The sequence below is a fragment of the Larimichthys crocea genome, chromosome VI, assembly GCF_000972845.2.
Source record: "Larimichthys crocea isolate SSNF chromosome VI, L_crocea_2.0, whole genome shotgun sequence".
NCBI lineage: Eukaryota > Metazoa > Chordata > Actinopteri > Sciaenidae > Larimichthys > Larimichthys crocea.
The window spans coordinates 15,945,990-15,969,863 of NC_040016.1; the positions used below are offsets into that span (position 1 = coordinate 15,945,990).

At 38.9% G+C, this 23,874-nt stretch overlaps 1 protein-coding gene across 1 annotated transcript in view; it reads left to right on the top strand.

The window, feature by feature from the left end:
• The window catches only part of cdh22 (cadherin 22), a 142,182-nt gene that overhangs the window by 15,313 nt on the left and 102,995 nt on the right, over positions 1–23,874 (top strand). Inside the window, exon 2 of the mRNA XM_027279848.1 lies at positions 21,989–22,107. The gene's annotated coding sequence lies outside the window, so the exon portion shown is untranslated. The remainder of the gene's footprint in view (positions 1–21,988; positions 22,108–23,874) is intronic.

The window sequence follows — 23,874 nt, forward strand, 5'->3', positions numbered from 1 at the left end:
ACATGTATGTGACACGGAAGCTCCTCTTCAGCTGCATGCGGTGTACCAGCTTTAAAATGGTAATTATGGTTGGGGAAACATGAGATGCTTTTTAAATAAAATGTTGTCTAACAGGGCTTTGGCCTAGCAGAATAAACCAATTCTCTTTGTTTCAACACTCATTTGAATTCGAAATGATACCCTCCTCTCGAATTGACTGAATTCAAAATAGTTTTGGCCACTTACTCTGACTTACATAGGCTTCAAAGAGCATATTTGGTCAAGTGAAGCAGCATATTTTTTGCTTATTATCCCCCATACTTTCCCAGTGCAGTGTTACTGCTGGGGATATGATTTGACAGACAGGTTCCAGCTGTATGAGTCTTTGCCCTTCTACCTGCATACTTATGGTGCATAATGTGACATTGCAAGCTTCATATAAAGTCTCAGTAATGGAGACTGAAATGTGTATGTGGGCATGTGTGTGTGTGTGTGCTTTTGAGAGTGTTTGATGCAAAAACAATGAAACCCTCTGTATTTGTGTGAATGTGTGTGTGTGTGTGTGTGTGTGCACCTGGTTCTTTGTGATGTCTAAAAGGTTTGGGGGTCCACAGCGACTGGTTTGTCAGTCTGACAACTGTCCATGCACCTGTCACAGCCTTTTGGATATACTCACATTGGTCATAAGACAGAACCCCAGAGTAACTCCAAGTTATTTTTTGTTGGTTCCTAGTGGAAATAATGCATCTTCATGAACACATTTTCTCTGTATTTCTGCCCAGCATGTCTAAATCCTAATACGCATAGTTGAAGGCACAAGCATACTAAAGAGACAAACATGTAACAGATACTGACATGGCATCTAGCTGCTCACCACAACAGGTGGTGATATTCATTTCACCTATCTGTAAATTAGAAATATAGATTTTGCACTTTTACAGCTATGGGGAAAGGAAGTTATCAGCAGCAGTTTGATGGAGAAAGTGTCCCCTGGTTCTTTCTTGACATGTTTCAACATATAAGAAGTGGAGGTGGCAGATTGCGAGAAAAGACGACTGATGAAAAGGAGACCAAGGGAGTTGAAGGTGAAATGACAAAGTGGAGTGTGGTAGGCTGGTATAGCTGCAGAGGATTAGTGGAGGGCTGTTTGGAAAACACCACTGCAAACATCCCTGTCCATGACGAGATTGATCATATTGATTATGAGGAAGATCTGTTATGCAATTTCAAGTGCAGCATGGTGCTAGCCTATTGTAAGAGTGATATCAATCATTCATACATGACTGTGTGTCTTCCATTATAGATTTCACTTAGCAAAATTATTAATTAATTTATTCCTTTTTACTGCCAAGTTGATGACCCTCTGATATACCCGATCTCACGCCTACATCATTTCAATCAATACCAAAGCACCGTTTTAATCATTAAGTCCATACAGAGTGACACAAACTACATTAAATCTAGTGTATATCTAATAATTCTTTCTCCAAACACGTTCACCCTCTTTGAAGTTTGGTTGATATGCCACATTTGATCCAGAGGGCTGCTTCTGTAGCACAAGTAGCACAGAAATATGCTTTATTTTTTTTATTTTATTTTATGTAAAGGAGATTTAAGATGCATTAACTCATACACTCTAAATGACACAGATTTTCTCTTAGATGTATATAATGCGCACATTTCTAAAGTAAAGCAAGAAGTATTTGTAGAGCTCTACATGCTTTGAAATAGATGTTATATCAAGAAGAAGCTACTGTAGGTTTTTGTAGATTGCACCTCAGGGAAAATAAGGAGAAAAAAAAGGACAAAGGGAAGTGTTGTAAACAAAACGACAGGAAGCAGCTGTCGTGCTTTCTTTCCAGCAGAGGTATCCTACATTTGTGTAGATCAAATTGTCCTTCAACTTGAATCATACCACTCAAACGATGCAGTGCCCTCACAGATTTGTTAAGGAAACTAAGGTTAAGGGAACTGCAAAATTTTGAGAAACAGGATCAACAAAAGATTATGTAAACAAGCTACAGGGACTTTTTGAAGCTTAAGGCGGGACTTTGAGTTTTATGTCCTGGGTAACGGTGAAGCTGGAAATCTTGAAATCCTTAATGCAATAACCATTGCATTACTTCTAGGGCATCATAATAAGCCTATATCAAAAAAGCTTAAACACATACTTTGGAATTAGCACACAAACATAGTTATGTCGGTTATTCTTTGAAGCCAAGCAGATGTTTGCCACGAGAGAGGAAAACCTTTCTTCTTTGCCTCACTCAACAAAACCATATGTCTAATGGCCTTAATGTGGACATTTCTTGCCATTCTCTTTGTTTTTATGTATATGTATGTTCTTGATGGATACAAAAATGAATGTTTAAACAAGGAAAATGCAGGCTAACAATCTCTCTTTCACATTTCCTGTTTCTCGCACGCTGGCAGTGGGAACCTTTATGAATCATTGGTTGTTAATGGGACATTGACTATTCCAGTCACAGCAGGAGCGAGGGGAGGGGGCAGCTGGGAGTCCCAAGGGGACTCAGACCCGTGGCAGATCCATTATTCATGGTTCACCATGGGCTTGTAGCGAACACTGACACCCGACCTGCCTAAATCAAACAGGGCCAGTGAGTTTAATGCCCCTTGGGAAATGCGAAGCTCAGGTAAAGGTGGGGGTGATGAGGGAGGTGAAGTCGGGGGTGATGGTGAGGGTCAGATCGGAAAGGACAGGAGGGAGGGGTAACGAGGAAGTGAGGGAATGCCCCCTCTTACTCCACTGACTCTTGCTTGAAAGCTGTCAGCGTTGTAGTTGCTACTCATCTCCATCTTCTTTCTTTCTTTCTTTCTGTTTCTTTGTTTGTTTCTTTCTTTCTTTCGTCACTCTAAGTCTTATCATAAAGGCTTGTGCTACATTTCTATAATGAAATACAAAATCTTTTTTTAGCTGATCACGTTATTGCACAATAACTTCTGTCTAGCGCTGATAAACTTTATATTAACTTTCAATTTAAAATTCAATTGAGAAATGTAAGGTTATGTAATGGGAACACCCCAACAGTTGAACGTTTTGATATTCTCTTTGTGCTTTGCTAAACTCTGAAACATTTACTATTCACTGTGAAGACACAGTACAGGCGTTTTGAAAACCCTCTGTCCACCCTTCCTTCTTTGTCTGAATCAAAGATCTCAATCTCAGTCATACGTGCAAAAAAAAAAAAAGTCTCATGAATAATACTATACGCTGAAAATGAATTGTGAGGGGGGGTAATATATTGTATTAGTGTAGATTGGGAAGTTTGCAGTGACTACACTAAAGCATCAGTAAGCAGGGTGAGTATATGTTAAAATAATGTAAGGGAAATCAATGAGACCTTACTGGTATCCTCTCTGTGTCATTGCTATGCAGGAGAGTTAGTAGTAGGGCTCCATTCAGCCCCTCAGCCAGAAGGTGACACTGTATTGAAGCCAAGTGCTAAATACCCGACAAAGGGACTGATTTCCTTGCATACACCAGGAGTTACGGAGAGAATCTTCACTGCTGTCATGATACGAACAGAGCATGTCATACTTTTCCAAATATTCTTTGAACTACATCTCATTAAACATGCTTGTGCACAATGGCAACACCATCTGCATCATCTCCGGCCATCATTTACAGTAAAGGGGTTCAGTGGCTTCATGAAATAAAAACAAACTGTAAATCATAAGAGAGGCCATCTTCTTTAAATTAATTCCCTGTTCTTGTTGTTACTGAACTGGAAGAGGAAAAAAAAAAAAAAAAAAAACTTACTCGCACACACCCTTTAGATACATTTTCCCTTGATAACTTCTGGCCCAATGTAACAGGTCATTACCGCCTTGTTTGTGCATGTCTGGTTTTCCTTGAGTAATTGTATAAATCAGTGGAAAGCATAGCCACGGCACAACTTAATGTTGTTTTATTTATTCTCTGTTTAGATAAGGAATCTAATGAATCCAGAGACTGTGCTACTGTGTTCGTACATGACGCTCAACTAATTTCCCACAGACAAAGAGCCCCTGAAGTCCCTTGTAATTATCGAGAGATGTTGAGTTCACGGGCTGCATGTTTATCTCCTTCAACTCGACACATCCCATGGGTACCCCCTTCCTGTTTTCACTGCAGACTCGTCTGTAATGTGCAGCGTTTTCTTTGATCTTGCAACATTGTTAATCTAAGTCCAATTTCCTGAATTTACTAATTAGATAATCATTAGCTTCCACATGAAATGACTTTGCAATCAATAGTCGCAAAAACAGTGTGTGCTGTAGATGCAGTATGTTTATATGGTCGCAATACTCACAAATATTTGGTACTTTCCAATGTTGCATTGTTACATATTTTTTTTAAGTTCATAACAGTTTGTTTATGTGTTATATTCTCAAGGCATTAAGTAAGAACTTGGTTCATCAGTTGAACTTGTCTTTTGTCTGTTCTGTCTTGCCAAGGTCTTTTTAGCATGCATTTTCTGGAGCATTTTTTGGGAAGATAGCCAGGGGCACTCAGTGTTTCATCAAATCTGCAGTGTCACTTCATTGAGCTTGTCACTGCATTAGCTGTGTTGCTTCTAATAAATATGCTTTATTGAACATGCAGCAGTTTGCAGAGTTTCAACAAGGCACAGCCAAGAAAGTGCCTTTAATTTAAACTTCCCTCTAAGTGTTGAAAGGTTCTCATGCTCTATGCAGATAGGCAGACGCAACTGCAACACAAAAGGCTAAAAAAAGGAAGGAAGACTAATCACTGTAGCAATCAAAGTTGTAAGGAGTGTGGTTCTTTTTTCAAGCAGATTCAGATAATGTTTGATCTGGTAGGTTCACAATTCCACACAACAAATTGCTATGATGAGGGAAACATGGAACCAGCGAAAGCAATTTTCAAGCAATTTTGGCTTTGTTGACTAGAGGTCAGTATTTAGACAGACAGAACAAGGCATGCAAGATTGCAGTGGTGGTGGCCAGATGCTCAAATCTCTGCTTTGGCCAAAGATTATCAGTCATAAAATAATATGGATTTGCATGTACTTTATTTTTGTCTGTTTATTTATTAAACCTCTTCTCTCCTCGCCTTCTCTTCCTGTTTTCTACAGCTTCCCTCTTCTGCTTCTCTCCATTCATTGCGAAGCCTCAGATTAATGTATTTGACAGACCACTGAGCAAGACAGGGCATTAATAGCTACTCAAAGCAGAGAGCTATCATGGGATCCCTTGTTGTGAGAAAATTACGCATCTCCAACCCCGCAAGGCGGTATACAAGGATAACAGAACACTTATACACACTGTTTTCTAAACACTCTCTTGGCCAAGCCTGAAAAGATAGAGGCAGGAGAGACTTCAACTGGCAAGTCAAGGGGAGGCAAAGCGAGGAAAAGGCGGGGGTCTGTTCCGTCCGTTCCCTAGATGCATGGGTATAGGCCTCAGATTCTAAAACCTCTAGTCCACAAAGGCCTAATCACCAAATGACATGATCCAAGCTTACAATGAAACTGTGTTCCACTCCTTCAAATACACCATGTGTACACTCATTTTTATGTATTTTATTTTTTTGTGCACACACACACACAAGCATGTGTGTCCATGTGCATGCATGTGTGTTTATATCCTTGAGCATCTAGCTGGATTCAAAATATAAACACCAGCCCCAATTCTCATGGTTAATTTGCATAAACTTGAGAGTGTTTTTGCTGTTTGATGTTATTCTCCACAATTGCTCTTGACAAATGACCACAAAAAGAATGCAGTGTTTACTGGTGTCTAGATACGTAGTGTGTTTTGACAACTGTATGACCTTCAGTACATTGTCCTCTGGTGTTTTCAAGTAGCATAGACATTAAAGACTCGAGGTGAAAAGGACCCACATTTAGTTCCAGACTTTGAACAAAAATAATGATCATAATGATGACTAAAAAAAAAAAAAGTGCATGACACACTGAAGGGAATGGTGTGAATGCATTTCTAATTGGCTTTCAAAATAAGGACTAGACTAAACAAAACAATCCCCCTTCCCACCCTCCTGTTTTGCATTTTGAAACATATTTAAGAGCTTCACATTTTAAAAGATTATTTTATGCTGTGACCTTGATGCAAACTCTCAGGTTTTCTCATGCGCATGTTAATATCTGGTGAATATTTTAGGTACATCTTTGCTTTTTCCATTTTCTGAAATAAAATCTGTTTGCTCAAGTGCAATTATCAGATATTTACTCATTTTGCTTCCATATGATTTAATGGCACAATCCCAACTGAAATACTATTTGTTCCTCCCCATTAGTCATCAAAAATAATAAATGCATTGTCAATACAGGGAGCTGTGTGAGTGATTTTCCAGTATTTAAAATAACCACCCGTTATATAGGTATAGATAATGAACAACATAAAAATAGATACATTTCAAATTACAAACCGAACAGGAATTAAGCAGTCCATTTAGATTCTGCAGCGCACAATTTATGACCAATGCCAGTGTTCCCTGCCAACGCAGGAAGTAGTGTGCCCTTTATGCAGCCAAGTGAAAAGTGAGGGTGTGAAGGTCGGTGTAGTGAATGAGCCTTCAGCATGTCAGACTGCCATGCTGGAGATGGAAGAGCACCCACCTCAGAGCAGTACTTTATGATGGCTTTTTTAAAACCATAACCATATTCTTTCCCTCACTGTCACCAAGCCTTCAGGTTACGTCTTATTGTTCCATAGCCATCATGTAGTCGACATGGTAGAAAGTTGGCATTGAAGGTGAGGTTTTCTAGGGTCTAGATTTTTTTTTTTCAATCAAGTATGAAGTTGTTAGTTTGTTTTCTGAGAAATCGTTGCATTGATAATAAAAACCTGACTCGATCCCTTGTTGTGTATACATTGTCTACAAAATACCATACGGTTTAAAAAACATATTTAGACCTATCAGAAAACTATGCAGGGAAGTAGACTTAAGCCAATCTATACAAAAATTCGAACTGGTTTGATATTAGGCCAAAGACTAGACCGAATACCAAATTTTACAACAGGGTGCTGTACATTACTCAACTTCTCCTGAGTGAAACATAATGAGAGCCATAAATAAGAGTGGATTTCCAAGTTTTCCACAACACAGGGAAATGTTTCACAATAAAAACCTTGTTAAGAAACACAGGGCTTCTGTTTACTGAATCACTACAGGGCTTTTGGTTTGAATTTTTATTAACAAAGTAATACAGTAAAAATAATTAACACATTGCGGTGGAGACGCTGCTAACTATGCACCATCTGCTTAGCTGTGATATGATTCGTACCGTTTTTTGCCATATGTGTTGTAGATAGATTTGCTTAGAGAGAGAGAGAGAGTGAGAGACCGCCCACTAAATGACTGACATTGGTATCATCAGTCACATCAGTAATTTTGCATGGCCAGTTTAAGATTGCACACCGGACTGGACTGACAAAACTAGAAACCAGACCCAACCCTACTGCACAGTTCTGTATCATCATGACACCTTACCAGCAACTGCTTTCAAGTGTCAAGTGACAATGTTCTGACAATGTTTAACTTAAAGTAAACAAAAGCATCTAAACACCATTTTATTATACCTGAACGATTCAGAGAATAAATGTACAAGACCTACTACTGCAAATATCAATTATAGTTATGATCACACTAGTCTAAACCAGCAGAATAGAAGGCTAAAGGTAGATGAATTGAAAGGAGATTGAGTTAGTTGTGTTTCCCAATATAAACTGCGCCTGAGCTAGGCTGTGGAAGATAAAGAACATTCAATTTTCTGCCCCTGATTGAATGTTTCAGAGCTAGACTGTGTAAATAACATTGGGATGGCTCTATGGACATCCATGCGCAAGCAAATATAAAGAGCACATTGTCACACATATGCTGTACACCTCAGAACAGTGACTGAGAACACTTGCCTTCTTCATTACTCTAGTAACTATAGACATAATTGTGCTCTCAAACGCTCTACTGTAGAAGTTGTGTGTGTGTCTGTGTGTGTATGTGTGAGACAGTGAATCATGGAGAGATAATAATGAAGCTTCATTTAAATGGCTTCGGGCTGTTGACAAGGACTGAGAAAAATGCTTTTCCTCAAAAAGAAGAAATTCCCATGTGTGCACACACACACACACACACACACACAGAGAGCCACACACATATCAGTACACTCTAACATGTGAACACACTCACACATAAGCACAAATCCAGGCAGTGATCTGGCAGAGAATGGCTTACAGCTAGGTTAAAGGGGAAGCACACTACATAAGCAGGTCACCTCTCCTGGGACAATTTTTCAGAGTGTTGCACTTGAGAGAGAAAAAGAAAAAAAAAACAACAACAAAAAAACAATGCAACACAATGAATGGGTACGACCTGGTGATCTTTTGGTTGACAGTTTGTCCCCCTCTCACTTCTGTCTTTATTTTCTTACAAGGGCCTTTTTATTTAATCCTATTTTCTATGTCAAAAATGCCCTCAGTGAATAATTGAGTGCATTATGTAACAGTAGTAAATTGTTTGACCTTTCATTTTTTTACACTTTGTCCATGCAAATGGTTTATTCTTGAGCATGTCTGCAGGTTTGCAGAGCCAGTGCAGTATGACACATCTTGACCTTGACCTTTCTCTTTGGTGCGTTTGTGCGTAAATGAGAGAGAAAACCGTACAGACTGTGTACTTTTGGATAATACTTATTAGACCAAACCTTGACAAGAAGGAAGAGTTTGTAGGGATGAATCACCTGTGAAAGAAGGCTAAAATCTGCATTTTTTTTTAAAAACACAGTGATATAAAAGTTCTAACAAGACAAGCAATATATCTGTACTTGGACTTGATAACTCTAGATTTGCACTGGTTGTGTAAATCTTGGTTCTGTGAATGAACATTAAATAACATCTACTGTTATAAATTGATTTAATCAAATGGTAAGTTGGTGCTCTAAGTTGTTATAAAACATGTTTTATTTTTGTGAAATGAGGGAATGTTTGCTCAGAAAGTATTTCTGAAGATTAGAGACCTTGTGAGTCCGCTGTGCGCGACTGCAGTCTCAAGATGTTGCTAACAATGGTATGTGTTTTTGCAATGGCTGCTCATTGAACATGATTCTCTTGTCATATAGATTCTCCGGTAAAGACCTTGTGCATTAATGGGAACCACTCAGTTAGAACATGATCGAACAGACAGGAAAGTCTGAAAGATTTCTCACAATACATCTATCATCCTCTTCATAATGTGGTGGCCACAGGAGCCGCAGCACCTTGTGGAGTTTTCCAGCTGAACAATGGTTCCATTTGGATGGGTCGATGAATGGTTGCTCAGGCAGGGTCGTTCAGGGTTTTTTTTTTTTTTTTTCCACGGAAAGCTTGCAGAATTTAAAGTTCAGATTCAAAAAAGAAAGAAAAGACAAGACTTTCAGGTTCGTCTTCATCACATTGTAAAGATAAAGGCCTTATGGCCAAGGTAAGCTGCCTTTTGACTCTATTGAGAACTCAGACTATGACAATGAAGCAGCCTTGTGACTGATTTCTGCTGCTATGCTGCCAATATGGTGAAGTCTGACTGCAGAGACAGGCAGTGTAACTTTCAGATAATGGTAGGCTGTCATTAGTTAGACCTGTGCTCATATTTATTCTCATATTCATTTTCTATGTGCCAGTATCTGACAAAAGTAATCTGGTAATAGAGCACAATGATAATGAGCAAGCAGAGAAACTTCTAGTTGGCTTTCTCATTATAGAGTGACTAATATATATATATATATATATTTTTTTTTTTTACCATCGATTTCTCTTAACCATGATCTAATTCAGGCAACCTGATCAGTTCTTGCAACATGGGATTAACACTACCACCCTTAAAACTAATCTTTCTCTTACTGTTGACAAGTTTTTAAATTGTTTTCAGACTTATTTGTATGATTATAATATTGATGATTTTATTCCAGGATTCTTTGCAATAAATTGGATCTGAGCAGTCAATAAATCTTATTACAGTACCCATAAAGCATAATATCTATTAGGCATGGTGTGCACTATTTTTAACCTCGGAGCAAAAAACAAATCTGATGAAAGGAAAAAGACAGAGAGCTTGAGCTCTTCTGTACACAGCCTTGTACATTATGTCAAAACTTCAAAAAGCCTTTGCAACACAGTGTTTTTATTTTTTTTTCCAAGCCTTGTCGATATCTTTATCTCATCAACACTGCTGTTTTTAGCTTGTTCCATTTTATAGTACCTACACATCACTTGTCTTGTAATCCACCGCCATTTCCCGTGGCTTTTGTTTTTTTTCCCAGTCATCCTGTTTTGTATGATTTACAGTGAAAAATAGACATCAACGCTTTGAATTTCAATCCATTTCTATGATGTAGAATATGTGAAGTCCTTATGAATAGGTGACTGTTCACTTGTAGCTTCTATATATTTTTCTCGAGAAAGTGGGAGAGTGGTTTGAGCTAACGATGATGGCTAACAAGTTCAATTCTCTTATTAGTGAGACGATTTCTCTGAGTGGCCAGTTGGAGTTGGAGGACATTACACAAGGTCAGAGCCTCTGGCTGCCATGGGAGAATAAGTGAAGTAGAAAAGTGGCTGAGCAGACAGGCTAAGAGACAAGATACTTGCCGTGCTGTCTGAAGAATTCTCTTCTTTCTGACTGGCAGGGCTTGATGTGAGAGTAGTTTGAAGTTTGGACTTTGGTCACTGCTTCTTTTGAACATGGAGCTATTTCAGTTCTAGATGGGGCATGTATGTGTGAATGTGGCAGGGTGTGTGCTGATCTATGTATCTATTTAAAATGACTTTGCTGACCATCACCAAGGCAGATCCTCTTCCTTCCATGGGGCTACGAGGTTTGCTGGCAGAATGGGAAATCAATAAAGTCGATAGGATGAGCATTAGGATGGCCAAGTGGTTTTAACAGCCCCATTGTCATTCAACCATTTTTGTACAGCAGTTTGTGGGCCATTCTTTCTGCAGTCTTCAATTTTCAGAAGGCTGAGGAAGACAGACAGCTACAGAAACGGAGAAACAAAAGCAGAAAGAACGAGGCAAAGAGAGGGAGCCCTCAGACAATCAAACTGGAAGCACATTTCTGACACATGTCTTCTGTTAGACAGCCATTCAACAGAAGCTTTCAAGATGTGAGTTTTTTCCAGACCAACAGCCCCCGAATTGAACCATAGTTGTTTTCTCATCAGTATTGAACACTCTACACAACTTGCCCTTCACCAAGGAGGCTGGCCTTTATGAGCAAGTCTTCTAATATCAGACTGTACCGAAAGTGAACTATTTCTTTTTCTTATCATTAAGGAGCTTGTCCCATATGCCCCTTTGAGCTCACACAAATGTATCGATTGACATCCAAAAGCTTCTTTAAGCAGTCCCATGCAAACGTAGTTTAAGAAAAAAAGAAAAAGAAAACAGTTTCTTTTATTATTATTAATACATGTTATTATCTTTCAAACTTGTTTGAAAACCCATTCAGTGTAAAGAACATTGTTCTTAACTTAGATGGCGATACTCTGTGCTGTCCCCCTCTCATATAAAGCAATCTAATATTTAAACTTAATCAATTCACATGTTCTTTCTTGTAGCATAGCTTTAATTGGGCTATACTGTATATTGTTCTAATGCATACAACGCACCATGCTCAACACGTACCTGAATTACTTTTTTTTGTTTTTTTGTTTTTTGTTAAGACTCAGACCTGAAAACATGCCTCAATATCTAAACAATCATCTGGATCTATCTGGATTGCAGCTACACTGGTGTGAAATCAGAGATAAGGGGTGTAGGGCTTTCAGTGTGGCTTAACTACCTCAGGCTAACATGCTATTATCAGGCTTTATTCTCATCCAACTAATTTGGTTCTTTGTTTTACTGATGAAGTGGCTTTTATTAAAAATAAGAGCAAAATGACACTTAAAACTTGAAACTTTTAGTATTCATACGTGCTGATCGTGTGATTGCAGTTACACAAATTAGGTGTGTTGGGATGCATTGCAGCACGGACATGAGTCTCATTTTAGGTGTGTTTATATATATAGTATATCTTAAGTGTATATTCACCTAAAGATTTGAAATGTTATGTTTTTGTTACCTTAGAACAGTGGTTCTTAACCTGGGTTCGATCGAACCCTAGGGGTTCGGTGAGTCGGTCTCAGGGGTTCGGTGGAGCCTCCGCCCTGGAATTTTTTATACCATTTGTTACAACATATCTTTGTGAGCAATCGTTTTCGAGGATGCTGGACATAAAAACTAAGAAAAGGAACAGACTTTGCTGTGAAAATGACATGAGACTGGCACTTGCCAAGGTGAAGCCACGCATATCTGAACTGGTCTCTCAAAGGCAACAGCAGAAGTCACACTGAGGTAAGTTGTTGTGAGTTCATGCACTGTGTTGGTTTTGTTATTTGAACAAGGTGATGTTAATGCACGGTTCATTTTGTGCACCAGTAAAAAAATCATATTTTATTTTTTACTAAAGAAGGGTTCGGTGAATGAGCATATGAAACTGGTGGGGTTCGGTACCTCCAACAAGGTTAAGAACCACTGCCTTAGAATGAGCCTTTTTATATCTGCAGATGCCATGAAACCACCACATTGAACCACAGTGTTTCTATAGCCATATTGGACAAACTAAATACTGGGTTTAAATAAGTCCTACCTACAAATCATAAATTTTAAATTCAAATTACAAAACCCCATCATATTGTTGGTTCACCTTAAGCAGCTGCTCCTACGAGAATAGCTACAAATACATTTTTATTCAGCTCTGAAGAACTGAAAAATACACATTTGTGTCAAATCCTTGACAGTGAAACTCAGTTATCTATGTACAAAGAACAGAGACCAGGCCTAAAGTGTAAAAACAACCCATTCTCAAATGAAAAAAACAAAACAATAGCATTATCCTTGGTGGCATGGTGACAATTTTCATTAATTTCCCTGTGTTAAATGAAAATGACGCACCGTGTTCAAAATGCTTTGGCTCAGTCGGTCAAATTATTGCAAAGCTCTGGAGAAAAAGGGAAAGTTGATTTCCGGAAGCTGCAGTGCTGTTAGGCTGATGGTCATTTCCCCAAATGCCACTGTTCTCATAAAAGCATCACTTTGAGGTGTCATTTAGCCTCATATCTGTCGAAAAGCATCACATAGATCATCCTGTTTCATGGTGACATCTCTTCAGACCAAATCCTTTTCATACGGAGAGGTTAATCTAAATGTTAATCGAAATCTTAATGTCATCGCTCATTTTCACTCTGCAGCTCTTGTCTGTACATAATGCTGTGCTTAGTTTGCCTTTGCACAATTGTTTAACTTAGAAAATTGAATTCAGCAATCCCAATTTACCATCGTAAAAGTATGGATTAATATTATGGGGGAAAGCGTGGTTAATTATTGGTGGATGGGAAATGGGTTCTTCGTCACTAATAATTTCTGTTAGTGAATTGCACAGTGAGTCTTTTAAAGGTCATCTTCACAATGATGGCTCAACGTTGATGTTGCTTTTGTTCTATGCATGCATACACTGAATGTGAGATTCCATTATGTTTGAAGGAGAACTGCTTTCATCATCTAGCGTCAGGAGGGAATTTTTTTTTTACTCATGAGCTAAACCACAGCTACAGTTATGTCCAGAGAGAGATTGATAATGATGAAAGACTGTAGCTGATAAAAGAAAGGTTAAAAAAAAGCAAGGGTTAATAGTGGTTGAGTGAGATGCTCCCTTGTTCTCTTATTATTTCTTATTAGTTCCCGCGATTCACATTGTCTTAACCGAAGCACTGATTGTAGAAATCTACTTGGTACTACTGGCTTGCATAACTGCAGTGTTTGTGGCCTATGCCTGAAAGGAAGATTTGTTTCTGTGCAGCTATCATAAATTACAGGGAATTGTTTCTTGCCATCAATAAAGTTTTCAGCTACATTATTGATGCTAAAATACAATGTTAAATACAATATACATTTAGGATGAATGCAAACCGGAGCAAACATATAGAGGTCTGCGTACACGTGCTTCTGCTTTGAACATGTTTGTTCTACAATTTTAACACCTTTAGAAACATCTGGAAAGACAAGTAAAGCGGTGTTAAAGACTGTGTCCATGCTGAGGGTCACATTTTTCAAGACAATTGCCTGCTCCCAACTGTCTGTCTAAGAGCTTTAGAAATCTAGAAAAGACAGAGCGAATAAGACGAATAAGAATAATAGCCTGTCAAGTAAATGCATCCTCTGTCATTTTTAAACAGGTATAATCATGTGAAGTGACACCCAAATCTATTTTCTTAAGCATCTGAATCACATCGGAGCTCATATCGGACACGTACATGCGCGAGGTATGGTATTCAGCGTTAAGTTGAATATTCAATATTCTTCAATTCTTATTAGGTTTTAGCTTTGATTTGTTAAAAGGTAGATGGTAGACTGGATCTATCATCCGTCTATTTCAGATGTAGTTTCTCTCTCTGCTATTTTCTGAGGCATCCTCAGCCTGAAACATCTTAATGAGGTCTTCTCTGGGAGCAATAGTGTAATCCTTGCGCACTTGCACACAGAGGCTGACTTGAGGTTTATGCCTTTGCAAAGATGTTTTGGAGTTGAAGCCCGGTGGAACTGAGCTTTAAAAAACACCTTCACTAAAAAAGACAAAATGTCAGATCAGACATACAGTAAATTGTTACTGTGAGCATGCATGAAAAAACCTTCCTTGCTCTGAAGCTTAAAAACAAAGTGCAACAACGACTCACTGAATCCTAATGTCATGCCGTATAATAAAAGAGTCAATACTGGAACTATAATACTTTAGTGTCCTGTGCCTCCTCTTAAATAGAGAAGTCTATATGTTTTAGATTAGACAGTTATGGTCTTTTTTTTATGTATTGTTACTTTCCTATTTTGTGAGACTCAACTCTTCCACAAGACATAAACATCAACACTGAGCATTTTCAGTCTTCAGCCTGCCTGTACTGGATAGACCAATTTAACAGGGATTCACTTCAGTCTGGCTCCATACACAGATAAGAATAACCCAGATCAGCTAAGAGAACCTTTTCCTTTGCTTCATCGTGTTATCTTAAAGGCATATTCTCTCACTTCCTCTGGATACAGTCATGTTTCCTAGCCCATGTTTTATTTCTCTGCCCTGCACAGGGGAGCCCTGTGCCAAGTAAGAAAGGCAAGGGAAATTGCCCCTCCTCTCTTTCCGTCTCTGTCTGGTGCTCTTCTCTTCCTTTTCTGAGTAGTAAATAATGCTTTTTCATTACATGCATACGCTAGCACAACAGTGTGTTGAAAGCATTTCATGAAAATCAGGAGTTGTTTGAAGTTGAAGCTTATTTCACACTTAAATCTCTTGGCCTTCTTCTTGAGCTCCTCCCCTTGCCTCATCTTTTTGATATGCAGGCTGGGTACACAGAGCTGATTGAATTTGGATACATTTTTTCTGTCTTTTTCTTCTTTGGGACCTAATTTCGCCAAATGCAATGGTATTACTGAATTTCTGGTGGTTGATAACCGTCCCCGTAATAATTTACCCTTTGATATGTTTTGGTGAAGATTGCTGCATAAGAGAGATGAAGTAAAGGTGACTGATTGACTGGAATATTTTGTTTTGCTTTTCAAACTGCTGTTTGAAGTGGTATGAACATGAGAGGGAGATGCTTATGAACCCTTGTGCCTTTCTGAAGCTTCCAGCGTGGATTCATTTAGCACGATGTGCACTTTGGAAATTCCGCTCGCAAACGCTCTCAATTTTTTCTCTCCCTATATCCCTCACACAGATCCTTCATGTCGTCACTCACTCTCACATTTTCTCATATAAACACACACAAACAAAAAACCCCAAAAAACCCCACAATGCTCCGACTTAAACGCGCAAACAAAACACATCAGTGAAGGCTCTGTCAGGCTTGTCAGATTCGACAGCCTGTCTGTCATTAGCATAGTCCCGCTTTACAAATCAATACATCTCTGGCCTTTTGAGGCACTTGTTGAATTTTTGCTTCTGTTTGAAAGTGAGTGAGAGGAGCGCGAAACACAGATTGCAAACACTAGTTGTTAAGAAAGCTTTCGAGGCTCATGAGTCTGCGGGTGTGTTTAAATATGGATAAACAGATGCGAACTGTGCATACTTGGGAAACAGACACATGCTCTCTTTCTCCCACATGTATACACATATTCAGAGTCACAGCTTGCTGTGTTTTTAGCCATAGGGAAGTCCTTTATCCACATAACTAGATTAACTCAGAGTGAGCTCTGATCAGCTTAATTTGGATTCAGCCTACTTACCCCTCCCTGGTCTGTCAGTCAGTCTGTCTGCATGCTAATTTGTCATTCTGTCTGCTTGAATGGAAATATGTTTGCCTGTATGTCTACGTGTCACTTTATTTAACCATCTTTCTCAGTCTAGTTTTTAATAGGGATTACCACCAGCAAGTTGTATCTTCACCCATTTTTAGCTTTCTCCTCGTCTCTCACTGTCATCCGCACTCACTCACATTTCAGTGCGCAGTTGTTTTGCTGTCTCATGAATAACATAAACATCTTTTACCCTTACAATGAACAGATGAATATATTACAGATTTTGGTTTGTTTCAAAGGAAGTTGCTTTGTGTAGTCTTCTTTTCTTCTTCGTTTTTTAAAACCCATGTAGTGGACTCATTCTGTCTGCATGTCTTGGCAGGGTGTCAATGCAATATATTGACTGCAATAGTCTCCCAGCGTCTTTGGATTGCAGAATCTTTAGAAGCCCTCAGGGACTGACTGACAATAAAATAACAGAGAGGATGTAGAAACTGACAATTTCCCGAATCCAGAAAGTCTCCAAAAAGACATTTCTACAAACAGAAAATCTGATGCGATGTTTTTCAAGTCACACCCTCTTCTGACAGTCTCACAGTACATGGTGTTATTTATTATTTTCACACACCAATAATTTTGTGAAGTCTGAAACATCCTGTTTATTATTTGAGTTAACTTAAATCACCCTTGATGTAATGTCTCCTTTTGAAGAAGCTTCCCTGCGCACTCCCCGCACAAAATCATCTCATTGTACAAGCAGACAGTACAAAAGCAAAGCCAACTAATGGAATTAGCTCATTTAAATTGTATTTCTTGTCAGATGACATCAGAACCTGCTCTAACTAAACAGGAGTTGTTTTGACTTAAAGTCTTTTGACTCGAAATGATGAGGTGAATTAATGTGCTGCAAAGAATTCACTCACTGCATTATTTAAGAGTCAAAACTCTGTTTTTTGTAGAAAACATACACTAAAAGTTGCTGATAAATGAGGTCATAGTTGTTTCAAAATGAGTGATCATGGTTAAGGTTATGATTATGGTTAATATCGATGATTATGATGCACCATGATCAACAGTACTGAAATGAATTCAGTTTCTATCCCAGTATACTTACTCCCAATACACTCAATTAGTTGTAGCAGCCTCGCCTGTTGTCAGTACTAACGGATCTTGAACAGAACTGAACACATTTTTCAGTTGACTCACATTTTTAAAGCAGCAGAGGAAGTTTAATCTGCTTAAAGTGATGTACAGTGTACAGTGTGATGAGGATCATGGAAATAGTGATACTCAATAAATATTGAATAGTGAATTGTAAATACCAGTCCTGTTGTCTTGGCTTCTTTGATCTCATCTTGAAGGATGAGGAGGATAAGGAGGAAAATATGCTTGGATATATTTTCTAAAAGTTTAATTGCTATAAGCTGACTAGAAGTGTTGTTATTTCAGAAAGTATTGTCAACTACCAGGTTGTATCAACGGCTCCAGGAATGTTTAGTCTGTTATTAATTCTGAAAATGATCCCAATTGCATCACTGAATTAATGTGGAAATATGTTGTTTGCATTTGTAAATACTATGTCATACTAAACATTAAGGTGCAAAACTGTTGTGTCTGTGAAGGAACTCAAATATATACAAATGTTTACAAATGTATTGTAAACTCATTGCCCATGAGCCAGTTTCCCTGATGATCAACTTCGTGGATGAGGATTCGGGGGAGCATGGCCTTCCGGGATATAATAACATAAAGATGAGAGTTACAATGCGTAACCATCATTTCCTCAGTCTCAAGGTGGGAAACGTGTGCCGTCAGCCTCGTTCATTAGTGAATTCTGAAGAAAAACAGCAAGATGAGGGCAAAAGATGGAGAAAGGGGTGGACACAAAATGGGAGGGGAGCAGGATAAGGAGGCTTGGAAGAGAGAATTATATGGAGAGCCACAGGGAAAGTGGGGACAGATAGTAGGACAGAAAGCATGAGATGCTGAGGGAAAGAAGGGGGATAGAAATAATGAGGGGTGGAAGGAGAGTGGGGATAAACGAGGAATGGAGGAGAAGGAGGGGCAGCAAAGAGAGAGCTGAGTGGAGCTGAGGAGGCGCTGGGCCTGGGGGATTGCTACGCGTTTATCCTCCTATGCAGCAGGCTTCTGAAGCACTACCTCAGGAAAAGACTTTAAAGCAGGGTGGCTGCTGCTCTGTGCTGATCTGTTAATACCCACAGATACATGAGGCTTCGCCATAGTACTCGGGGGGTGGGGTGGAGCGGGACAGTGTGTATAAGTCTACATGTGAGTTTGTGTGTGTTTTTTGTTATGTGTTCAAGGATCATTTCATATCTCTGCAGACGATACATTCCATCCCCACCGCTAGCTTGCCCCAACTCACCCGGAGACATGAAGTTACCAGAGCGATTAAAAGATTAGATTGGACTATCATGTGGCTGTGTGTCATTGTCACCTAAAGCTGCTGCTGTGATGGGGAAAGAGGGGGTATGACGACCCTGTTTTAGGAGCCTGTATAAATAGACTACTGCCTCCTGGGAATTGGTGTAAAACTGCCTCAGAGCCACAGTATGCAGAAAAAAAATATATGCTGCATGGGATTTATGCAGGTCGCTTCACAGAGGAACATGTCCCATGCACCTGGGACGGAGAGCTGGGGGAAGGGAGAGCTTTGGAGGTGGCAGAGGGGGTAAAAGCCATAAGGACGATGACGTAACAATATAATATGTGAAAGAGCAGTTTTGTTGTGTTGGGCCCTCGTATTTGTGAGATTTTACCAGTGAAATCGCAGTCTGTGTAAAACTGTGTACGCGTGAAGTCGACATGTCAGAATGCTATTTATAAACTGGATAACAGAAGTAGAAGTGCCCCTATGGAAAACATGGAAAGTAGGATATAACATTCCTTAAAAGAATAATTTGTCCTAGCCAACATGTTTTCCTCTGCTGGCCCATCTTTGTTTGTAACACACATTCCCGTCAGAACATAGAGCAATTTCTTGTTTTCCAAATGTATTTGAAGAAAGCCTGCAACAAAACTCTTTGAGATGTACTTTTTTTCTTTCTTTCTTTTATTAGAGTTTTGCACATTAACATTAGTGCTGTCCCTCTGAACTCCTCAGTAAATGTTTTCTTAGCATACACCTCTTTGTTTAGTTCAGGTACTCACCTACAGTAGGTACTCACCTACAGTAACTTGACCGACGATTTTGGTTAAGGATAGATTTCTGCTTAAGTTAAAGTTTAGGGTAAGGATTGGGGTTAGGCATATAATGGTTATGGTTAATCTAAAAGTACAGTATAGTGAGTATAATCTAAAGAATGAGGATAAGTCAATAAATCAAATCCCCTCACATTTGACCAAATCTACTGGATGTGTGCAAGAAAAACCAACCAAGTGAATAACTATAAAACAAATAATAAAAGTCAAATATTACCTCCAGTGTAAAGGGAATTATCAAAGATATCATATTGACTTAGTAACTGCTCTAACTGTGTTATGCCTTTGAAGTTTGAGACACAACTACAGCAAATTGCCATCATGGGGGCATATAATGATACCTTAAAATACTTTATAATGATGAAAGACCCTTCAGTATCACAGCAACAAGTAATAAGAGAAAATGATTGAGGAGAAGGACAAAAAAATATATATAGAGAAAACAATAAAACCATGGCAGGCCCATTGACACACTGTGCTGGTTTAGATCAAGATAAGCTCAACGCCTCTGTCTCAAGGCCCCATGCAACCATTCAGCAAAAACCTCCAATAGCTTCCTTTTGTGGGCAAGTTTTTCATCACTCGAACCGAGGGTCTAAGGACAGAGGGTGTCACTCCCTGTACAGATTGTAAAGCCCTCCAAGGCAAATTTCTTTGTGCTATACAAATAAAATCTGATTTGATTTGATTTGATTTTGTTTTCCACTACTTTTGCACTTTCTGCAAAAGTACTTGACTTTATCGTTTTTTTAATGTTAAATCACCATATAGTCTGGTTTACCAGTTTATTCTGTGTCCAGTGTTTTCATCATGACTGTGAGCCCAGGAGAGCAAAAGAAGAAGAAGAAAACAAAGAAAAAAAAAACTCTTGGCAGATCCAAGTCACTGAGTCTATCTAATTGATTTTTCACATGTTGTCTTAATTTGTATATTGACTTCCCAACAGATGTTAACAGTGCCAAGATCGTACCACTCTACACTACACAGTGTTGTAGTATTAAATGGACAAACAGTTCCATTAGGAAAACATTTGTTTTGCAATTTACTTGTGTTTTTATGAATGTTTCCATTCATTTGATCAAATTAAATGTGGTCTGGTGGTGCCTGCTAGACTGTTAGTTGTTTCTTATCGACCAGGGCCGCTTATCCACTTGATAGAAATCACCTGTATTCTCAGATAACATGACAGGCTATTAGGGAGACGTGGTTAACCAGGCGTGTGATATCGCCCTACAGTAGTCTTTAATGATGGTGTAAACAGCAGCAGTACTGGGTCAGTGTTCTGTGGTACTGCAGTTTTCGCAGAGTTGAGCTTTACAGCTTGTGTGTGTGTGTGTATTTTATTAATCCTTAATAGAAGGTGTTCCTTACAACAGAATATAACCTAATTAAACAAGCATGCAACGACTTAGAGTACTGTAGAATCAGCATATCTCTGATAACAACCTCAAAAGAAATTGAACATTAGTCACGAAGTTAGCATTTGTTGCAAGGCTGTTTTGGGGCAGAATAGTTTCTACTTTTATGCATTATATTGTGTTAACTCCCAGTGATAACATTGACAAAATGAATGTATTTGTATTATCAAGTATAATCATCATGTATTCTGCAGAATTTGCTCAAATGTCCCCATTGGTATATGTGCTTAATAGGGTCACATCTGCAACGTAGACTGCACTGGCCAGTGAATATATGTTCATGCCTTTAGAGTTCTTAAAATGATGTGTGTGCTTGCATTTTAGTCAGCCAAACATCTACCGAGTTTAATAGACCTCAATTCCAACCAGTCGAGTGAGATTTTCAAATAATGTTCCACTGAATTAAGACGCCTAAATCCTGCAGCTTCATCTTGCTGACAGTGTGTGGCTTGTAATCTGGACACACACTTATAGGGCAACGGAGTTTCAGGAGATCGCTTTTTTGTAATGCCATCGTCAGGACAAAGTTTGTGTGATTAGACTCAAGTGAGACTGTAATTAACATAGTTAAATAGCTGCACCACAATCTCCGGGGACCCCTGCATGTTATACTCAAGGTAAGGGGGGAGGAGGTAGTTTCGAGATGCAAAGCAGGTAATTAAATGGTGATTGTAGGCTATTGAATTATCTCCTGGGCAAATATGCTACCCCCCTTCTTCTTCCTTCCTTCTTTCCTTTCCTCTTCCAACCCTTGCTTTCTAGGCTTGGACCTGAGATGAAGATGACAGTTAATGATGGTGTTTTTTAAAACCACTTTAGCTCCTGCCCCATAGCTCACTCTCGCTCTCTCCAGACAGACTGAGGTTATTTTTTTGCCTCCCCTTTCATCCTTTACTGAGATAGGTCCACACCATTTTTTCCCGATGGTCCATTAGCAAATTGCCTCCCCCTCCTTCTCTCCTCCTTTTTTTTCCACCTCCCCACCTGCCCCCTAACCCTCCCATTAGAAATCTACCTGGGAAATTTATTCATTTAAATTGTGAAAAACAATGAAGTTCACTCCAGGGTCTGTTTTTATTTTTCAGAAGTCGGAGCCACAGTGCACCGGAAAGACTAATGGTGGATGGCACAGTAAAGACAACCTGAAGGACCTGAGAGCTATCATTCGCACGGAGTGGCAGCAAGGTCACCTGGCTGAGGGATGGTGAGTCTGTTATTTGCATATGCCGTGGGCTATGAGGTAATAAGGTCTACTTGGCTTCTCCATTTTAATCATTTTAAAAAGTGTTAAGACAACCATTAGCAAACTGACCAGCAGACTATTTGAGTTGCCCAGCTATTATCTACTTTCTCGCATGCGTTGGCCTCAAAGATAATCCTACACATCTTTTATAGAAAAAGAAAAATACAAGCTGTGTAATTTTTTTGTCAAGCTGTTCAATTAATGTTGTAACAGCCGCAGTACTTTCATTGTAGTATTACGTACAATAATCGGTTGACAGACCATAAAATTACAGATCTGGACTGAAAAATGTAGGCCTAATGAAAATAATTCCTCTGTAAAGCACATAAGAGGTAGAATTAACACCATATGAAATCTGAGTAGCAAGCACAAGCACATCTCTAGCTGAATAAATACATTAATGTGATCCATTATTACTAATCAATCTATTATTCATCCACAACATATTTGTATGCACAACACAACAGCTGCTTTACATTTGGTGTAATCAACACTTGATTACCATCATAAAATAAGTCAGTTAGCTAAAGCTGAGTCGATTAAATAGAGAGCGAGACAGGGAGAGAGACAATGTTTCCAAACCATGTGTGATTCACTCAATATTCTGTCCTCATATGTGTTTCACTACAGTATGTGTATTCCCAACGCTCTGGATAAACCCACATGCAAAAACTGCCGAGTCAGTCAGCTTAAAGCTCTCACAGACCGTTCCTCATCTTAATATGTCTAGTCCTGTGTCAGGTCTTGGGATATCAGGGTTAATATCTAACTGAAGGATCCAATCTTGGAGATTATGCGTGTTTGATTTTGTTTACAGCATCTGCCATCAGATATAATTGAATGTACTGCATGGTATAATCTGATACATCCGGGGGTGATGTTTTGCTGCTTCTGTCGTATTGTGTGTGTGTGTGTGTGTGTGCAGTGTGTGTGCAGTGTTCCATAGCCCGTAGATGCCTTGTAGGAATCCAAAATAGCCTGTAGCTGTCCTGCAGGAATTAGTCTTCTGCCTTATGGTGAATCATGCTCACTGTGCTGAAGTCTTAAGTCATTAAGGTAATGTCATCCACATTTGATTAGGATGGTGATGAATGCTAAATGTCCTAAAGAAAGTACTTTCTTTGTGTGTACCCATTAGTGTATCCAAAATAGGTGACTACATTGATGAAAATGTTCTTTCCCCAGAGACCTGAGCTCTTCATCATATGTGCACATCTTACTGAGTAAGCTGTTCTACTTTAGCACACGTGTATGTAATCTCTGTTTTATGTTGGATTCAGGCCTTTTAATGTAAGAATAGGTTATCGCTGTGAACATTTAACACCACAGTTCTCATTTACCATGACCAGGAGCATTTGATGCTCACACTTGACATATACATTAACATTTTAGTCTAATGCTGCCATGTAGAGTGATGAGTGAGCAGGTACAGTTAGGGTTCAGTGTCAGGCTCAAGGACAATTGAGCACTATGGGTACAATACTACTGGAACACTTGAGGTGATTAAATTGTCCTGTTACAACCAGTTGTCTATGGCTGGCTTATATCAACTGTATCTGAACCACAACTACTACAAATATATACTTTATTAACAATCATAGAACATCATAGATGTGAAATATAACATTAAGTGTCTTATGAATATTCTTGATACTCTAGAGGTTGACTGATGGGGGCGTATGATATATTATGACTACTTCTACTCACCTATTCACACCCAAACAATCA